The 19,845-nt window shown below is 43.3% G+C and overlaps 1 protein-coding gene across 16 annotated transcripts in view; it reads left to right on the top strand.

The window, feature by feature from the left end:
- TSPAN18 (tetraspanin 18) overlaps positions 1 to 19,845 on the top strand; it is a 151,609-nt gene that overhangs the window by 86,826 nt on the left and 44,938 nt on the right. For 11 of the 16 annotated variants that reach the window (XM_040560543.1, XM_040560548.1, XM_040560535.1 and 8 more), the window contains one exon: positions 11,861 to 11,991. The exons of the other annotated variants lie outside the window; for them this stretch is intronic. The gene's annotated coding sequence lies outside the window, so the exon portion shown is untranslated. The remainder of the gene's footprint in view (positions 1 to 11,860; positions 11,992 to 19,845) is intronic. 16 annotated transcript variants of the gene reach the window in all.

The following is a 19,845-nucleotide window of genomic DNA, read 5'->3' on the forward strand; positions in this document are numbered from 1 at the left end:
TAGAGATGAGATGTTGTGCTGCTGAATGGAGTTAGGAGTCAGAAACCTTTCGGGGGGGCAGGTGGTAGAACCCCGAATGAATAAAGATGCATGACTCCATGAAGAATAACAAAATTCAGAGTTTGGGAGGAAAATTGTTCTCGCCTTCTGCTGTGCAGGTTTCCATGGTTTGGCAAACTTGGTTGTTCAGACAATGTGATCGGTGCCTCCTGGACCATGCACCGCAGTGCTCTGATTTCACATTGAGAGAAAGGGAATAAAGGCTTCCGTGTGACGGATGTCACTTACTGTTCTCCATTATTATGTAGACAGGAGAAGAACTGATATAGCAAATGAAACTCAGTTGATGAGAGCAGTAGAACCATGTAATTTATCTTAAATGTTGCAGAATCTGTGCAGCAAGACTGGCTCCTTTGATTTTGTTACAGAAGTCAAGGAAATCTAATGCTTGTACATGATCTCTCTTACTTTCCTACCAGTCATACCCAAGTTAGGAGCCCAGTCCTGCAGCTCTTGGAGATCCCTTAGGGATTCTTGGAGTATCAAGCTCTATGAAGGGGTGTGTGTGTTAGGTGTTTTTTTTTTAACCCCCATTTGGACAATAGTAGCAAATCATGTGCTTTAAATTTTTAAGGAATAAAAGAGGGTTTTGCTGAACCAAGTTGAAGACGTCATTGTTCTTCTGCAGATCAAGAGAATGAAACTATTGCCTGGTATGACCATCTGCGAAAATGAGATTGAATAATGACATTACTACATTAAAGTATGGGTTCATTGACGTCAGATTTTGCTCAAACTTGGTGAGAGCGAATCAGGCTACTTAGCCTTCAAGTTTCATCATCTTCCCTCCATCACTCACTAATGGCTTATGCCTTGGGGATCAGCAAAATCATAGCTAAAAATATTATCCTAATACACCTGATCAGTTACAGAATATAATACATGAAAGAAAATGCCTTTTCAACCCCTGGTATAATTACTTCTGTCTCTTCATGATAAATCATAAATGTTCTTGTGATAGCTACATGAATAATTTGTAGCAATTTTAAAATATAATTTTCTATGTAAGTTCTTCTGTTGACAAATTGTCTACAAATAGCTTATTGACTTCTCAATTGCATGAGTTATTTCAAATTATTCATGGATTGTTTCTTGTTTTGCTGGTTGTTTTCAAGCAATTCCTTTTTAGTATTCAGTAGCTGGTATTCAAGTGTTCAGCTTCCAGCTGCACAATTCTGTTTGGATTTTGACATATAGGTCACACAGTAGTATTTCTGCTCCTTGACTAAATGCATATAATTCATAGGATTTAGCTTTTTGCACGAATATTTGCATTGAATTACAAAATTCTTATTCTGCAGCCTCTCTTCAACATTTGTTTAAAAAGAACTGTTTCAGTTTCTGCTGATAATCTTATTTAGAGGGGTATTTATGGAAATACTAATACACGGTGGACATGCCCATAAATGAGCAAATTTGCTGTAAAGCTTCGGCTATTCGCTCAATTGCATTTTTATGAATTTAACTGTTTGCCCATCTTCTTACTATGATATTAAAATATTAATCTTTATTATATTTGTTTTTCTAATATGTGAAAAAAGCAGTTATATGAAAAAGATCCACATATGTATTCTTAGTAGTTATATATGTGCCTGTGGAAATTGCCTATAGTGACCTCTATCATCAGAGCTAGCTGCCCACTGCCTTACGTGTGTTCTTCCATTTGATATTAGAAGATTTTTCTTTTTATGTATACCTGGAACCCCACAATTCTGTTTAAAGCTGCAGTACTGTGATATAAACCAAGAGATGCATAAAATCCAACACTATAACTAGACAAGCCAGGGCTATTAGCTGAGCAATAGCTGGGCACCCTCCTAAGCCCCAGTCTTTGGGCTGTTGTCTCACGTGGCTCTTTCTCCCTTGCTGCCCACTCCAGGGAGAAGATATAAAGAGCACATGTTTGGAGGTCCCCAGGTTGCATTGCGAAGAGATGCTGAGGACATGTTTGAAATTCTTTTACACATTTCTAAACTAACAGTGAGAAGCATGCACTCTTGCTGTTCAGAGATAAGGGAAAATTGCCCTTGAAGAACTAAAGTGGCCAAAATACAAATTATCTTAGTACATTTTGAATCATTTCAAAAATGCTTCTCTTTTTTTTTTTTCTTTTCTTCACGTATTCAGATAACCACAATGTGAGGCATTGTGAGTCTGTCCACTCTGGATTATGTTTGCTGTGCTTCCCTACACCTTTCATTGGTCCCTGGGGCTCAGGGTTGTGTTTATTAGAAATGAATGTTTAATGTCTGCCTTGAAGAGCTACTTGTCTGGCTTGAATTTGCTGGTTGCAAGACTCTGGAAATGGCTGTATGCAGAGAAGGGCCCTGTTGAGCACTGTCTGAGTATGTTGTTGCGTCTTGCAGCTGGTTTTAGTGAGGGCTTTTGTGTTGTATTGGTTGGCAGTTCCTTTGGTAGAGGAGAACGTGGTGAGGAGATGACCCCATTTATTTTGTTTGACCTTCATTGCCCATTAACTCCTGGTGCAGGAGCCTGCTGGCTGAGTGCTGCAGAGACAGGAAGGATGAAGGAAATCCCTGACTTGCCTGGCCCTAGGTAAGAGCAGGACAGTATGCCCACCTTTCAAAGGAGGCACTGGGGAAGAAAAGATCATGGTGAGCCAAAGCTTCCTCCACCTCTCCTGGTCCTGAGGATAGGTCCAAGGGGGAGAAGGGCTCTGCTTCTAGACACCCGTCCTGTAGTGTTGCTCTTACCACTCCCATCTGCAATGGCAGCTGGTGCCTGAGCCCTGTTTGTCCTTCTCACCTGCTTTTCATTTAAATACAGCTGCTTCAGGTGGTATGTAGGAGATAAGGTAGGCTGAACACTTTAGCTACACATATCTTTGAAGTCCTGGCAAATTCACTGTGAGGTGTGCTTAGATGAGAAATAGGCATGTTACACCTCTCTGCCATTACTCTCTTGAGACTGCGTTGCCTGTGCCTCGGAAGAAGTGCCTGACGCTTCACCTAGATGGACTGAAGCTGTGTAAGTGTTAATGAACCTCTCAAAGGCTGAAACCCATCAGTACCACTTGGGCTGCGTGTGTGCAAAAGAGGGAGGCTTCACAGCCTCCTAAGGCTTCCCCCTTTCTTCTGGTTGCTGGGCTCACTTCCCATGTACCAGAAAACATCTTTCAGCTGGTGGAAATTACTTAGTCATGGCCCTAGGTTGAGCTCTTTGCAGGCTGCTGTATCTTGCCAACTGGTAGCCAGACATTAGAGCTGACTTAAGTAATCATGGGTTATAAGCAACAACTTTCACCAGGTGAGCCAAAGGGAACAAAGGTTTCCCCCTCGGGGAGCTCTCTTCAGCTTATTGCAGCTAGAAGCTGCTTTTTGAAAGCCTTTAAACACCTAGCTCTATCCAAAATGGAGTGTAGCTGTAGGAAGCAGGTAATGCTCTCTTAGCAGCTAAGCTGTAACCGTGCTGGGAGCCTTTTTGTGTGCCCAAGAGTCCAAAACAAATAATTCAGCGGAGAGTTTTTGTGCAGTTGATACTTCTCTTGTGGTGTGGTTTGCTGAGGGCAGTCCCTGCCTAATTAGCCTGGATGCTGCCTCCTTTAGACTCTCGCAGAGTTCTGCAGTCAGGAGCCGAGTGCTTGTAAAAGCTCCCGTGGTTGATTGTAAGGCCAACAGGCTCGTTTTGGTTTGCACCCTTTCTTAGTCTTTTACAGCTAGTGTTGGTCTCTTTTTATTTTTTCCCTGTCTTTCCATCTCACTATTTCTAGTCTGATGCAAAATACTGAAGTACAGATGTGCTGTTTATTGAAATGCTAAAAATGTTGAAGTTGAAATTTAAAAAAAAAAAATCAGAAAAAGGATAAGGAAAAGGTCAGGCAAAGGTAAGTCCTTGTTTGTTTTTAAGAAATATCTTTGCAGGCAACTCCATAATAGAAAAACACAATGCACAGTCTTGGTTGGGAGGAATAGTTCCTACAACAGGCAAAGAGTATTTGTGGTCTTGTTGTCAGGAGCAAACCTGAGACTCAGAAGCTTTCCACATTGTACAGGCTGATTTAAAAAAAAGAAAAAAAAAAAAAAGCATTTTTGGCTTCCACAGCCTGTTACATGACCAGCCTCCAAGAATAACACAGACAATAAAATCAGCATGTGTTTTATTTTGGAAACCCTTTAAAATTGTGGGGTAAATCAGCAAGGCAGAAGTCCTGCCTTTCCTGAGATGTCTAAAAGTTTTGGGAGTGCCTGGGCTTTTTATGCTCCATTATTTCAGAGGGCCAGGTTTGTAGAAACTGCTAAGCATTTCTTGTCTGAAGACTCTTGGGTAGACAGCTTGAGACGTTTTTATAGATGAAGCCCCCCAGGCCCAGACCACTTCCAAAAGCTCTGTCTTTCACAGTGAAGCTTTTCCACATCCATCTGTTTGGGATCTGGCTGTGTTTCTGTTGCAGACATAAGGGTTTTGTCCTCAGTTTCAGTGGAGTTGTAGTTTCCCTCAGTCATCCCTCCTCTTGTGTTCAGCAGGCTCAGAAGTGCTCCTCCGCTAAATGGCTAACAGACTTCTCCAAAAAGGGTATTCTCTGACAATTCAGTGGTCTTCACAGCATAAAACATTGTCTTACACTTCAGTAACTATGGGAGAACGAGGAAGCAATGTTCCTTTGCTGACACACAGTGACAGTGAGCCAGAGAGCTCTCTTTGTGTAGCTTTTAGAAGGGTGGCATCCTGTTTCTCAAGTCCTTTGGGAACTGGGTTTATTGGGCATTGTTACAGAACCTGAAGTGTATTTAGTTCTGCCTATGCCCTGTAATAGCAACAATAGCTCCTAAACTAAGCTGCCTGACCAGCTCTCTGCTTGTGACTTCCATTATGCAATCCTGCTCTCTGTTACTGGTTGCTTAAAGCTGTTGAAAGAGAGGGCAGAAGAGAGTAACAGTGGGATGGATTGGGGAAAAAGAAGTTGATGAAAAACATTTGCAGATAGGGGATGTGCTCTAATAATGAAAGCTGGCAAGAGTGCTTAAGACTACCATCATGAGAAAGCACCAGTGAAAAAAACTACCTTCTCCCTACTCAGTCTGTTCTGATGTACTCTAATTTTGCCACGCAGTACAAATAGCTTTAAGATGCTCATACAACTTAGCTAAGGAAAAAGTTACCTCATCTCTATATTTTTACCACGTGCTTGAATTGCTAATTTACAGGTAGTCATATTTCTTTTGGACCATTGAAAAGTTTTGACCACTTTTACATTGCATTCCAGACAGTGTCTGTTAGATCTGCTCTTTCCTGAAGGATTGGTGATCAGAAACTATTCCCTTTTTTCCCCTTTCTTTTTTAAACATACAGGGAGTAGAAAGTAAAAAGAAAAACATGGCTTTTAAAATAATCATAATTTTCTATTTGTATTTTCTGGGAGAAGAAGAAAAGAACGGATGCATCCCTTTGCCCCGTTAACCTGGTGTTCTTCCTTATCTGCTGCTGCTTGTCTGGCTGGCTCTGCATGTTGTGCATCCCTTCTGGTGACAGGCTTTCTGTGCTGAATGGGTGCCTTTCTGTTGTGCAGACAGAGTTAATCCTTTTGAGGATTTATCTGGTTAAGGGTGTTTACATTCTAGCGTTTGATTCTTGGTTCTCGAAAATCCATTAGCTGCTTCTTTAGGGCTCGGCTCTTCACTGACTACAGTTTCCTCCCATGAACAAGCCTACCCTACCCCTCAACGACAGTGTCATTTCTGACCAGGTCAGTTAAAATATACTTCCGCATGTGCTAAGTGTCGTGTTCCTTGCATATTCCTCATGCAAGGAAGTTGATTTTTATTGTGGTTTATTTGGATCTACGCACAGCAGGAGCCACCAGGAATTCTGTGAAGAAGGTAGCTAAGGACAGCAGAAGAAGGTTGGACATTGAGTGATGAAGGTTAGGGCAGCGTAGCATGTGGGCAAGAAGACGTGACCTGCTTGGTGGGGAAGCAAAACAAGGATATGAGTGTAGTGGGAAGTTTCCTCCGTATCTTGAAAAATCATCTTACTTTTCTCTTTGCACTTAGCAATCTGATTTCATGATCACAAGATTCATTAGTCTGAAGGGCTGAAACCTGTGAGCCCTGTGCTAGGTGCTTGGAACATGATGAAAATGCCAAGAAGCAATATGTAATAGCTTTGTTACTGTGGTCAGAAGGATTTAGACTGAGTTGCAGGCATTGGAATGGAATTTCACAAGCTTTTACTCTTCATTTCAAGAGGATAACAGAACTGCATTGCATATACTTTTCCATAACTGCCTATGACTTTCTCCTTGGCCTTTATCACTTGATTATTGTTTTTTCGTGTGCGCGCTTTTTCCTCTTGAAATGCTATTACTAAGTCCTTTAAAATTATTATGTCTTTGAAGAAAAACAACTAGGTCTTAGGAGGCATTTTTGGGGGTGGTGGGAATCTGGAGTTTGTTTAAAGATGAGGGATCTGGAGAAGATAAAGCAGAGAGATCAGCTGTGCAGAGCTAATGGTGCATTCCAAAAGAGAATTGAAGAGCTATACCACTCGCTCCGGTCTATATTAGTTTTATTTCACTCAGAAATCTTTTGAAGCACCAGAATCTCACGCACCTATATTATACATAAATCTGTGGAAACCGTAAGCCCTTTCTTGGAGTAAGCAAATGATGCTAATTCCTGAGCAGGAATCAAAGCCTTTCCAGACTAACCTCTCTTCCACTGTGTGCTTGAACTGCTAGTAAATAGACACACGCTCTTGCTGCACAAATAGTGTGTGCTGCCTTCAGTGCCTGTTTTCTTTGCACCCTTGAATGTTTTCATAGTTCTGGGAACATCCTGCTCAAAGGGGTACCAGTGCATCTGCTCAGGTGAATCTGAAGAAAGAGTTCTGAGAGGTAGATGAGAGCCTTTGAAAAATCTGATAGAAAACAGCCGGATTACCAGAACTAAAAGAGCGACGGATCCAAGTGTGAAAACACAAGTGCTGTGGCACACAGCATCCCAGGGAGCAGCCAGACCTTTAGTTAAGGGAAGAGGAGAGAGCAGCAAAAGCAAACCTAAATTAACCGTTCAAGCTGACAGAAAGCTTTATTTCTGCATCAAACAAGAAACAATGACTTGAAAAACAGTTAATTATACACTATAAATATTTCAAATGCTTATTAAAAGGAGATGTAAAAAGAATAGAAATTGATATTAATAATGCAAATGCTTTTGTTAGGCAACCTGCTTCCTCAAAGTAGGTAATTTAATCCTAATGCTCAGGAAGTGCCATTGGTTTCTTTTTCCAATAGGTTTATTAGGGCAAAGAGGGCATTTGGATTAATGAGAGGCAGAGACGGTGGGAAAACACTCTGTTATCCTTACCTTTTGGGAAGCCTGGGTAATTAGTGAAACCCTTGCAAGCACTATCTTTCATTCAGCGGAATTGCAAAATAATTCTCTGGTAGGGGATAGCGTCTGTGTTGATTGATAACACACAGGTAATACACGAAACATCTGCTTCAGAAGTGTATGTGCTAGCACGGTCCTAACTGAGCTGGTCAGCTGAATGCCCCACAGTAAGGTATATTAAAAACCTCTCTGAAACAGCACATACCAGCATTTGCTGTTCATTTTAAGGGGGGGAAATTGGCCTCTTTGGGGCAGTTTTTGCTTGCCAGCTGAGAATTCATTGTGCTCATTTACGTCAGAATCCCTGGAAATGAGAAGCAAGTCAATAGGTTGTGGATTTCGGTTTCTAAGGGTGAACTTTAGAAGCTGTAAAAGAAATAACTTTTGGGGAAAGACATGAGAATGGGAAAGGAAGAAACAATGATTTCCATAGTAAAGGGATAAGCTTAAGACTGAAGATATCCCCTTCCCGGTTCTGCCACTGGTTTCCTGTCTGAGTTCTCCAGTATTTTTTTTGGGTTTCTACTTGCCATCTGCAACAAGGGAAATATAAATTGTTCCCACTTTTTGTCTTTTTAGGCAACACCTTTTTTTTTTTTTTTTTTTAAAGGAACTTCTTTACCTTAGTAGCCAGGGGAGATAATTAATGCATTTCTGCAGTGCAGCTGTTAGCAGCTTGGTGTGAGGCTCTGTGGGCTCCATGGCTGTTCACGCTCCCCCCAGCTCACTGAATAAATACCACCCACCCTTAACATGGGTTTCAGAAGGGTGTCAGCTCAACCCGGGGCTTTGGACGTCGTGATCCCCAGTCTCCCTGGGCGTAATTTCTGTGGGAAAAAGTTACTCTGCTAGGGAGGTAGGTTCTTTTCGTTTCCAGTATCGTGTTGATACTGTTCGGCAGGGCGAGCTGTGGTCTGGGCTGCAACTGGAGCTGCATCTGCTGCTCTGGGAATGCCAAGCCTTGCATCTGATCTGGAATGCCAATGAGCCCATATAAAGCTGTTAATGTCTGTGTGAGGTTTTTTAGCCCTCATTACCAACCTGATAGAAAGATAATTCCTCAGCTGCTGTTCCAACCTGTGGGATTTTACCCACTTAATTAATTTTCTTTCTTGTTGAAGATCTCTCTTTTTTTTTTTTTTTTATGCACAAGAAGCTGTGCTTGACTTGCTTTTGAGGGACTCTTCTCATGTCTATATCAAAGGCACCGAGGCCCCAGAAGCTGGCGTATGAGCCCTGGGGGCAGCATGCCTCTGCATGGCTGAGCCGGGAAGCTTAGCCTCGTGTGCCGAGGGCAGGCTCCAGGACGGCAGCCACTTCCATGCAGCAGAGGGGACCCTGCTGCCCGTCCCGGCTCCCCCCTTTTGCCACCTCTCAGCAATGAAAATGGAAGCTTGCGATGTGACCCAAGGATGACAAACTGCACGCTGAATGCCCGCTGAGAGTTAAAAGTGCCAGCCTACACCACCCTCCCCAACCTTTCAGCATGTCAGCAAGCTGTCTGTGTAAATAAATGTACATATCAAACAATAAGCAGATGCCTTTTTAACATGCACTGTTTCAGGCTGAGATATTCCTTTCTGGTGCTGCTCATCTCAGCATCTGTCAAGTTAATGCCAACTCCACAGCTCCCTTTCAGTTGTATTTAATGCACAAAGATTTGTGTTGTGGTAAGTGTAAAATATAATGAGGAATTGGCTTGTTTTACATCTGTTTTGGTGTTACTTGTGATTTATAAAATGTTAAATGTGAACGCTTCTGGGTGCCTCCCCATCTCTGCATAAGTAGATAGTGCAAACTCTTGTTCCTTATGCTCGATTAAGTAGCTTTCTACAAGGATACATATGATTATACAAGTATATGGGGATGGAAAAAAGAAGTCATTTGCAAAACATACCACCTCCGAGGCCCCAAAGTGAACAAACACTGAATTGGGGAAAAAGCTGTGATCAGGGTTGGATTGGAAAAAAACAAAACAAAACAACCAAACAACCCAAAAGTACTTCATTCCAGCAGTCTGTTGTACTCCTTAAATCAAACCAGACTCAGGAGGCGCAGAGTCCAAAGCCCCCGGGCCGTGTCTCAGTGCAGTGCTGTGGAAGGGACACCCAGGAGCTGCTAGGCTGGGTCAGATCCTGTCTGATCCAGGGTCCTGCCTCCAATAGCCAGCAGTGACAAGAGAGAACGGAAGACCAGGGCAGATGATCAGGAGAAATTCCACGTGAAGCTTCTGTTTATTTTTGCTTCCATATTAAAAATGCATTGAGCCTAGATGACCCATAATCTATGGGGTCTTTTGAAAATCTTGGGGTTCTTTCGAAAATTTGTTTAGAGGGCTAAAGGAGCGTTGCGATGCTGCTCTCCCTCTCTGTCCCTCTGCACCAGCCTCAGGGAAGGTCCCTGGTTTTTATTGTCCTTACCCATTTCTCACACATGCTGTTGCTTTTGCTGTAGTCAGATGCAAAGGAATCATGCTAATTAAAAAAAAAATCAGACTGCTTATGCAGGCACCAAGTCTTGAAGACAGCTTTGTCAGGATTTTCTGAGGTCTGCTGAGAGAAAGGGAAATATTCCCGCTGCCTGAGATGCTCCGAATTGGATTAGACAGAAACAAAGCTGGGGGAGGGGAGAGGCATGATCCTCCTCTGGAGACGAGGGTTTAGGTGACCTATGATATCTTCTGTTTCTTACTGCTCCTTGAATAGGGATGATTGAAATCTCTCATCTGAGCATGTATGCACACAAGACAAAATGCAATATTAGCGACCCTAAATGTATTGGAGCTCTCTGCTGCTGATCACAGCGGTACCTCAGCTGGAATAGTAATAGGGAATGAATGTTTTTTGCATACAAGGAAAACACTGTTCTTCCATAATAGAAAGGGAAAATTGGCACTAAAATTGTCTTTGAATCACGTTTTTGATGACTCTTAGTAGCTTGTGCACCTGCCTGTGACACTTTCCATCTCACGGTTTCAGAACACTGTACAAAAACAAATAAACGAATCTTCTTTTCCTGCCTGTCTCCACAAGCTGGGAGTTACTGTCCAATAATGCATGTCCGAAAGGACTAGGACTGAGTTCAGTGGGAAGGTTTCTGTTAGGCAGCAGACACTTTGTCCTGTGCCAAAATATGGATGTATGCATTTTCTACATGCAAGCGCTTGCACCTGTGAAGTACCTGCCCGTCCCCTTTTAAGAAGCCAAGATGTGGTCTGTACGTGTGTATTTGAAATGCTGCCCTGTGTAGAGCAGGGAAGAGGCCTGTAAAAAAACATCGACAGGAAGATGAACCTCAGGTGAAAACACAGGAGTCCGCTAGGATGTGGGCAAGGAGAACGTCTGCGCGGGTACCTGTCGGGTGGGCCCATGCCCTGGTGGGCCCATGCTCAGCTCAGCAGACCACACTGCTCTTCTGGCACATGAAATGAATTCTCAGGGTGCAGAGTGCCCTCGGCTGTGGCTCTCGGGCTGGACACAGCGTGCTGCAGCACTCCTGCATCCCACTGAGCCCTCTGCCTTTTCTGGGGACGTGCAAGAGAGCACTGCTGCAGAGGGCTGATACCTGCGTGCACGACAGGCATTTCCTGCCATGTGCTCTGGTGTGACATTAGCACTTCACAGCCACCTTGTTAGTGGCATCGTAATCTACAGGATAGCCAAAAAATGCTGGCTCAGCTCAATATGGATGTCTTCACCGGAGAGCACGACAGCAAATGGTGCCTTGAGGTGTCTGGCTGCAGCCTGCCTCAGCATCTCACGGGACTGCTGGATGGACTTGCTGACAGGACCTCGTCCCCCAGCTTTTCATCTCCCCCTGCAACTGGTGCTAAACTCCGGTGGAGCAGCTGATGCTCCAGGTGTGCATGTGCACAGCTGCCACGAGCTTTGGGATGCCAGAGGGGCTGGGCATGGCAAAGGGCTTCGTTTTCAAAAGGGAGCAAAGCAGCGAGGTAGACTGGGAAGGAGAGGAGAGGTAGTGCTATGAAATGGATTTGCATGGCGCCAGCTTCGTATCTGAATTGGAGCTGTCAGGGAGAACGAGATCCAGACTTGGTGCCGTTCTCTGGAGAGAAGCACTTAGGGAGAGATTGCTCTGTTAAGCGCTGGCTCCACCTCTCTGCCCCATGTCTGGATGACTTCGGCAAGGGGAAAACCGACAAGATCTGGCATGAGCCATCCTCCCTTCTTGCTGGCCTTCCCTGCCTTTCTCCAGGCTCCGATTTACCTTCTCTTGCTTACTGCTTTTACCACCTCAGCATCTCCCCCTGAACCCTCCTCCACCTGGCTCTGTTGCTATCTTGGTTCCCCTCACCTCATTCAGATGTGCAGGGAAGAGCTAATCTTTACCAGGGTAGGAAGAAGTGACTAAGGCAAGGTCACAGTCTCCTCCTTGAACCCAGTATTGAGGTATGTGTCTTACGTGTGTGTCATTGCCCTTTCTGACAGGTTGACCACCCTGGATCCCTGTTCTAGGGACCTCAAGCAAGGATCCTGACTGATGCGTGTTTAGTACGACCTGACTTCTTGAGGCAAACAAGCAGTTCTCTGAAGGCCTGTCCCCTCGAAGCAGCACATAGGTAAGACAGGCGGCGCTGCTGATGCTCAGACTCTGCTGCTGCTAGGCTCTGGCCTTGCTGGGGCTTGCTGCAGTGGAGTGGGCAAAGGATTTTTTCCATTCAGTTGGCTCAAGAGAGGCTTTGTCACCTCTGCCTGACACATCTGTAAGGTTGAAACCTTATGTTGTGTTTACAGCACAGTGAATGTTTTTCATCAGAAATGTACTTTCAGAGGATCAAGACTGCTCATACAGTTGAGTTAAGCTTTTTAAGAAAAGAAAGAAAGAAGTGTGTATGGGGGAGAGGGTTTAAGTAAGAAATTAATTAAATTGTTTATAGTTTTTGACTGGGCAAGATGTCTCAGGTCAATCAAAAGTGAAAAGAAAAACCAAACAGATTGGCCTTCTAGTTCTGATTGCAATGACTCATGGCAACCAGATCTAGAAAAGAAGAGGCCCTTTAGTCCAAACCCTTAATCCCCTACTAGCATGAAACATTGTTCCCAGCAGTGCCTACCAGTCCTGTTTTAAATGATGGGATTTTCCCTTGTCCCCTTGGGATACTATTCCACAGTCTAATAGAATTAATCTGCTTACTTCTCTTTCAACCCCTGACCACTGCAGATGCAATTAGTAGTAGGCGATGGGAGGATTCTGTTTCCTATGCTGTATTATGAAGGCTTAGGGCTGTATTGTGTTAAACCAGACATCAGTAGCAAGCATGTATGCAAGAGTGTGGCTTATCTATCAGTACTCATTACAGCCCCATAAACGCCTCTGAACTACAGAGTTCTCAGACTCACAGGAGCTTTTCTACAGTCATAATTCAGGATCTGATAAGGCACAGACTAATGTATTTGAATGCCCGTGAGAAAGACAGTATGATTGGAAACTGAAGTGAAATGCAGTCATACGCTGCTTGTGCTAGAGACTCTCTGAGGCAGTTTAGGTGTCTATTTCTGGAGCATTCTCTGGCCTCACTGTTGATTTCTCTCATGGACTAGCTGGTAGGATCTACATGAAATAGCTTTTTGCTGTGTGCAGTGTTGCTGGAGGTACCACTACACCTTTCCAGCTGTGAATTTCGGGACTTTCTTAGATAAACATTGTGGGCTTCTGCTGATGTTTACTGAGAGGCTCTGGTTGAATGACTAGTTGAATACAATGTCAAATAAATTGGAGCTGGAGTATCGTAGCTTCTCTTATTTAGTCTATGTCTCTGCTCATCACAAAGTTGAGCTTCTGTCTGTGGCAATTCACCCATTTTTCTCCTGAAATTTGGAAAAGCTCTGGTAGCAAGAACTGTCTTATTTTCTAAAGCACATGGATGGGATTTGGACCTGTTTACACATAGAGGGCACGGCACCAGCTGACCTGTACAAACTGTTTGGGCGGATGCTTGTATTCATCCACCCCAGAAGTTAATTAAAACACATATAGTAATAGTGGAAGTCACTACAGTGTAATTGCTGGTGGATGTTTGTCTGAGACTGCAATGTGAAGCAAGGCCAGGGGTTGTGAAAAAATGATCACACGCCAGCATTCCACATGGGCTGCTCCAGGGTACTGAGGGAGACATTTACAATCCCAGTCCTCCTCCCTCCCCATAAATCTCTGATTTTAATGTGCCGTAGCTTTTCTGGACTATTCCTCAAATAGAAAGCTTAAATATAAGCGTAGTCACTGGTCTGGCGTTTCAATATCAAGATAAGTTAGTTAAGCCTATTAAAATTTGACTAGGTTGCCTGTGTTTGTCAGATCAGAATTTCTTGAACACTGAAGGTCAAGTTGCAAAGCTTTGATGTGTTCAGTGAGTCCAGTGCTAATTTGCCCATTGTTTTTAATCAGTTGAAATTCTTTTCCAGCTTGGTGCTTGGCTGCTTCATGCGGTTTTGTAGCATACTTTCAAGGATGGGGAGGTGGTGACTGAAGCAAGGTGTAATGATCCATAGCACATTAGATCATCCGCAGCTTATGCTCCCTGTCCCTGCTTTGCCAGACAAGCTTTATTCCAGTGAAAGTGTCAGTAAACCCAAGGCAAAAAGGTACCATTTTTCCTCCACTCTTCCCTTTTTCTTTTCCTTGAAAGTTTATCTTGCTGCTCACTTTTTAAAAGCTCTGCGTTAGCTGGGGGGCTGTGAAGTAAAAGGCATGCTTTAAATACAGATGCTGGTGATAGTCCTTTCAGAAGCTGCATTTCTCAAGCTGGGAGCTATTGACCCCTTTCAGTGCAGTCACAAAGAAATCTAAGAGGAAATGCAGGGTGAGGGCAAGCAGGGAATATATATATAATTTTTTTCCCCCCAAGTTGTCTTCTTACTCTACCCCCTGCCAGACTGGCTATTGTGTGAGACTCCACATGGGATACCAGTTGCCGAATAAGGAGAATAGCATCGTGCTACATTCTTTCTAAAAATTGATTTTTTACAGTTGCCTTTTTTTTTTTTTCCTTGCTGAAAGTGTTTCTGCTTTTGTGGAAGATCTGGGCAAAAGGACAGCAGTAGGCTCCAGAACACATGTATACAGTCTCAGTCTGTGCAAAAGATTTTGCTTTGGCTTTTGTCACAGCTTAGGTGATTAGGCAAAGCAGCGACAGCAAATGATGTTCAGGTACTATGAGAGCAGAGGATGCTGAGGTGTATTTTCTTGCATCTTGAATGCAGTAATGTTCCCCAGTGGATTTTTTGATTTTTCTTGCTTAAGAGGATGCTCAGGCAGTGGGACAGAGTCCTGGAGTGTCTCCTCTGCAACCTTCTTCAACCACAACCTACTTTTTATCGAGTGTATGCTTCCAGTCCTGATGCAAATACACAGACCTTACAAGTTGACCCTGCCTTTTGCTCCCATGGTCTTCCCTGCAGAATTTCAATGCTTGAAGTTTTGAAAGGTGAAAATGTCTTTCCACCAGAATTTTTGTGATTTAGGACAAAACCAGCGCCACTGAACTGGGGCTTCCGTTCCTCCCTGTTTCATGAAGACATGGTTTATGAGCTAATTCTGACTGCACTGTGTTAGATGAGGACATGGGTTTTGTTTCCTGGTGCAGCAGTCACTTGTTAATGAACACAAACCGCCCGCATCGTGAAGTAAGTCTGAACTCCAAACAAATCTAGTAAGGGGCTTGCACAAAGGAACAGCTGGAGCAACGTGAGCGTGAATAAGGCTGAATCCCCTGACTCCAGAAAGCAGAAGCAGGGCCTAGAGTGGGAAAAGCATGGCTCCAGGAGCTGGGAACAGAGCCAGCTCCTGGAGAGGAGTGTGGCTGTGTGCGTGCACACAGGAGCTGGGGACTCATCTTCTTGTATCCTCTCGTATCAGTAATTGGGGTACAGTCTTTAGAGCTGCTCCCTGTGGTTGCCAGCACTTCTGACTCCCTGTGACGCCCTATAAAAATCTGCTGTTTCTCTTATAAGGAATCTGTTGATTCTCCCTACAAAAATCTGTTCAGCAACCAGTAATGTAACAGACTTCTTAGAGGAGGAAAAAAAAAAAACCAAAAAAAAAACAAGCAAACAAAAAGAACACTCCCTCTTAGAAGCATCAGCAGCAAATCTGGGGGCTCATTTACCACAGTCGTGTCACGGTTCTCAATCTGTGTTATGCTGAAGTGTGTTCACAGCAGTAGAAAAAAATACTTTCTATTAACGCTTTTTCAGAAAATTGTTTGATATCACCAAGAATTGTGTATGCATTAGAAACCAACTCGTTCTTTTAAAATGTTGAGCAGTTGGACAACTTTTAAAGAAACTGCAATTTTGCAAAAATGGCATAAGGACTTTTTTAAAGATTCATTGTTTTTTATAAAAGCCTAGAAAATGGAGCTGCAATGACCAAAGAAAGCACATGTCATATTTAGGAAGTTCTGATCTTCTGTAATTTCTCTTCATACTGCCAGTTGAATTGTTTGCTCTCATATCTTTGCAAAATTAGTCTCCCAGATAATCTTCCCTTAATTTGGTGGCTCCCAAACGCTGCCCACTGCAGTATCAAGATGAGATATTGCTCTCGGTGAACGGCGTGCTCAGTTCTCAGATTACCAGTGAAGCAGCTAATGATTTTTGACACTTACACGGTTGTCATTGTCCGCTCGAGTAGACGCCGTACAGAAAAATGGGATGCTCCTCACCCGACAGCTGTTGTCTCAAGGTCTCTGCAAGCTCCCCAGCCTTATGGTTTGGTTCCAGTTTGCTGACATTTATACCTGTGTGCTAACTGCTTCAGCCACAGACAGTATGTTTGTTGTACATGCATTTATAGGTGACGGGCAAGTGCAAAGGGCAAGAGTCATGCCCCCAGGGCAGAGCACGTTACCATGCCAGCTCGGCCCCGCTCCCTGCATGCCCGTGCAATGGCCAGCAGCAGCTGGCCCAGCTCACGAGCTGGGCTGAGGTGGCAGGAGGTTTAAGCTCTTAATTTCTCCCAGCTGCCTGCCCTAAGCTATACCGCTGTTGCAGGTGCTGTAAGCTAATTCATCAGGCCGTGGGTGGCTGCTGAAGAGGTGACGTGTTTGTTTCTTCTCTCCCTTATGTGTCTGGAGGTGACACGCATGGCCGCAGGGCTCAGGCGGCTTCAGTCACCACAGGTCAGTCTGCCAGAGGAGGATTTAACTTCTGAGAGGGATTGCCTGGCTTCTGGTGCTAACTGTGGTGTGTACGGCATGTGGTTGTGCCCGTCCTCCTGAGCTGGGGGCTTGTGTGGCCTCCAAGTGACGATGAAGAAGGAGGAAATAAATTGTCGCTAGAAAGGTACCTCTATCAGTTACCGTCACTTAGTTCTAATGCTACAGCGGTAATGTAAAGCTTTTTTTCTTCTTTTTTTCTTTCCTGACTATATCATGAGTGAAGTGCTTTGTCAAGGGAAAATGAGGTTTCCCCGATGTGCCAGGGCAGGGACCCAAAGCTGTCTTTCATCACTGTGCTGAATCCTGGGTGGAAAGGCTGAGACGGTGTCGCTCAGAACAGCAAGAAGGGCTTTGCCTCTGTTATTTTAAGGCCTCCAGAAGTACGTTTGCGTTTGATTTGTGAATTTTGAACTATATTGACTGAAGCTTTAGTTAAGAGCTATTGGAATTATTCTCTGTAGAGATTTCTCAGGCAGCAGATGCATGAGAGGGGTGCATGTGCATGTATTTGCAGCTTTTTTTCTTCAGCTTACGGAGAGCTGGGATCATGAAAAGTGATAACTGTTAAAATCAGTAATGAAGACAGTATTAGCCTGTAAGAGGTGAAGTGGGTTTGGGGAGTTTTGCATGCATTTCCTAGCTCTGCTCCTCTCTTTCGACAGGGAGAAGTAGCTTGGTTCCTATCTGCTTTCCTCTCCCGTCTGTATAAGGATAGTAAGAGAGCCGCTAAGGTATCTGTTGTAGAAAATAGTGATTAAAGTATTTGATTTTGTGCAGAAACTGGCATTGTGAAACTTTGCATTCATTTTCAGAGAAACCTGAAGATTAAAAAGTTTCATTTCTGGTGTTTTTTTTTTTTTTTTTCTCCTTTTTATCCTGTTGCTAGTCCTTTCTGTGACAAAACAGGAATGGGGAAGGAAAGAAAAAAAAAAAAAAAAGGAAAACGAGGTAATCCAGAAATTCTCTCCAGAAATGTAGGTGAGCCACTGGCCAGACTTGTGCATAGTAAAGCTAATGCTAATCTAATGCTTGCTTTGGCTTTGTAAAATGACACATTCTCCACCTCGCTTGTAATGGGTGTGAGCTGCATCCTTGGCAGATGTTACACTTGCTGACAGAACTGGCAGATTAGAAATGAGGAACTGAACGGCAGTGGATGTGCTTGTGCTGGGCGTTTGGATGATTCTCCTGGGTAGCACGTGGCAGGAACGGTAGGGCAGATATGACGTGCAGGCGTTTTGTGCCTGGATAACGTGGAATGATATAATGGCAGTGCTTTGCCTCTATTTTAGCTTCAGTGCCCAGCATATGGAGGTCTTGAGCTGAACAGAGACCTGTCTGCAGCTGTTTCTTTTTTGAAGAAGCAGCACATGGCGCTTGTATGAGCAGACCCAACTCCCTCAGTAGCACATTCAAAAATAAATACATTCCAAAGCAGTATGTTTAAGCAACATGAACTTCCTTTTCTGATCATATGTGGAAGGTTTATTTTCACATCCTCCAACACTCAGTAGGTGCTAATTTTCAGATTGGTTTGAAATGTCAAAGTATATAAGAGCTGTAGCGGACTCGGTCCTTTCATGCTGTATGGCATGAAGCAGCCCCTGAGCACAGGAGGGTAGGAGGAAGCTTCTCCTGGGAACTGGCTGTTCTGTAATTGCCATCTTGAACTGTTTCTGGCACCTTTCCCTGGCAATTGTCGATGACAGGATGTTACAGTTTATGGCTATCTGACCCCACTCGTTTTCCCATGTTCTGCAGCAGGGGCTTGGGCAATCTTGCTGCCTGTCCAGGTTACCCCTGCAGATGCTAGGGAGGTACAGGTGGACACACAGTGCTATATGCTACATGTACTGCGGGGCAGAATTTGTCACTGACTCCTCAAACTGACCTGTACCATTTATCACCTTTGCGGCTGCAAAGTACATCGAAGAGTACGTTTCAGAGGAGCTAAAAATAATATTCTCAGTTTAAAGCTATTTCTCTCCCAAGCATTCAGTCAATAAGAAGACAAGGAATCGGTTTGTCCTTTTTTCCCATGCTTAAGTGTTCAGCTTTCAGAATGGAGCTGTAAGTTTATCACAAGTTATTGGCCTGTTAGTTGAGTTGGCTTTAGTAGATGGATTATGTTACTGGAAAGTGTAATCACTTGCCAGAACTGCCTTTGCTGTTCCATTTCCCTTTCCATGTCCCAATTTTGTAAGTTATCTGGTAGCTGCACTGAAGGCCAAACTCTTACTGAACTGATTAGAACCAGGAGTTGGCATTCTGCTCCTCTGTCTCCTTCTGCCAAAAGCCAGTAGGCAAAAGAAAGAATATACATTTTTTACTATTTACATGAATACAGTTTGCAGTCATTTAAAGCACCTGAAGATGAGTACATCAAAGCTCTGATTCTCCTAGTGTTCACAGTGTGACCACATTGTGGATAATATTCAGTACATTCAACAAGTCTCCATCCCAGGAAGGGCATAAGGGATGGTGGCTTTTAAAAAGGAGTAATTAAATGCCTCTTTTTTTTTTTTTTTTTTTTCCTTTTAAGATGTTGTTGGAAATGACTCATTTGGAAAACTTCAAACTAACCAGATACATGTAAACCAGAATTCAGATGTTTAGGACTAACAGTATAAATGCCTAGGGGTATTCAATAGTCCCGAGTATTAGGTGTACAAAACTGAAAGAGCTGCCTTAGTCCTCTGCTCGAGATCTTGGTCTTTTACTATGTGCATTTTTTATTGATCAAGAATAATGGCAATTGATTAAGTGTGCCGGTCTGATGTTTCTTCTCCTGTGAATAGAAAATCAGCTGTGTGTATCAAATCTGTGAATCAAACCTCTGAACTAGATCATTTTGAGAAAAGAGAGAAGAAATTACACAACCTTTTTTTTTTTGTTTTCAAAGTCTTCATAGAGACCATAAATCTTCATAAAATCAAGTTGAAATTAAGCAAATACTTTCAGTCCGTGAAAGGGTTATGTGTAAGTTTGTAAACATGAAGATATTTGATTCCAGATTCTCTTTATGGAACGTGATTTTGTTTTAGAAATGCCAAAGCCACTCCTTTCAGCATTTAAAAACCAAAACCACATTGTCCTGTTAAAACTAGATCCAAACATTTTATAAAAAGAGTTGGGTTTTTTTTTGAAAAGTTAGGAAATGTATTTAAAAAAAAAAAGTTTTATTTCAGGTTGAACATAACTTTAGGGCGTTGATCTGAAGAAACATCTGTGCATTGTTTTCTTTCATGAAAAAGA

Source organism: Cygnus olor, chromosome 5 (assembly GCF_009769625.2).
Source record: "Cygnus olor isolate bCygOlo1 chromosome 5, bCygOlo1.pri.v2, whole genome shotgun sequence".
NCBI lineage: Eukaryota > Metazoa > Chordata > Aves > Anseriformes > Anatidae > Cygnus > Cygnus olor.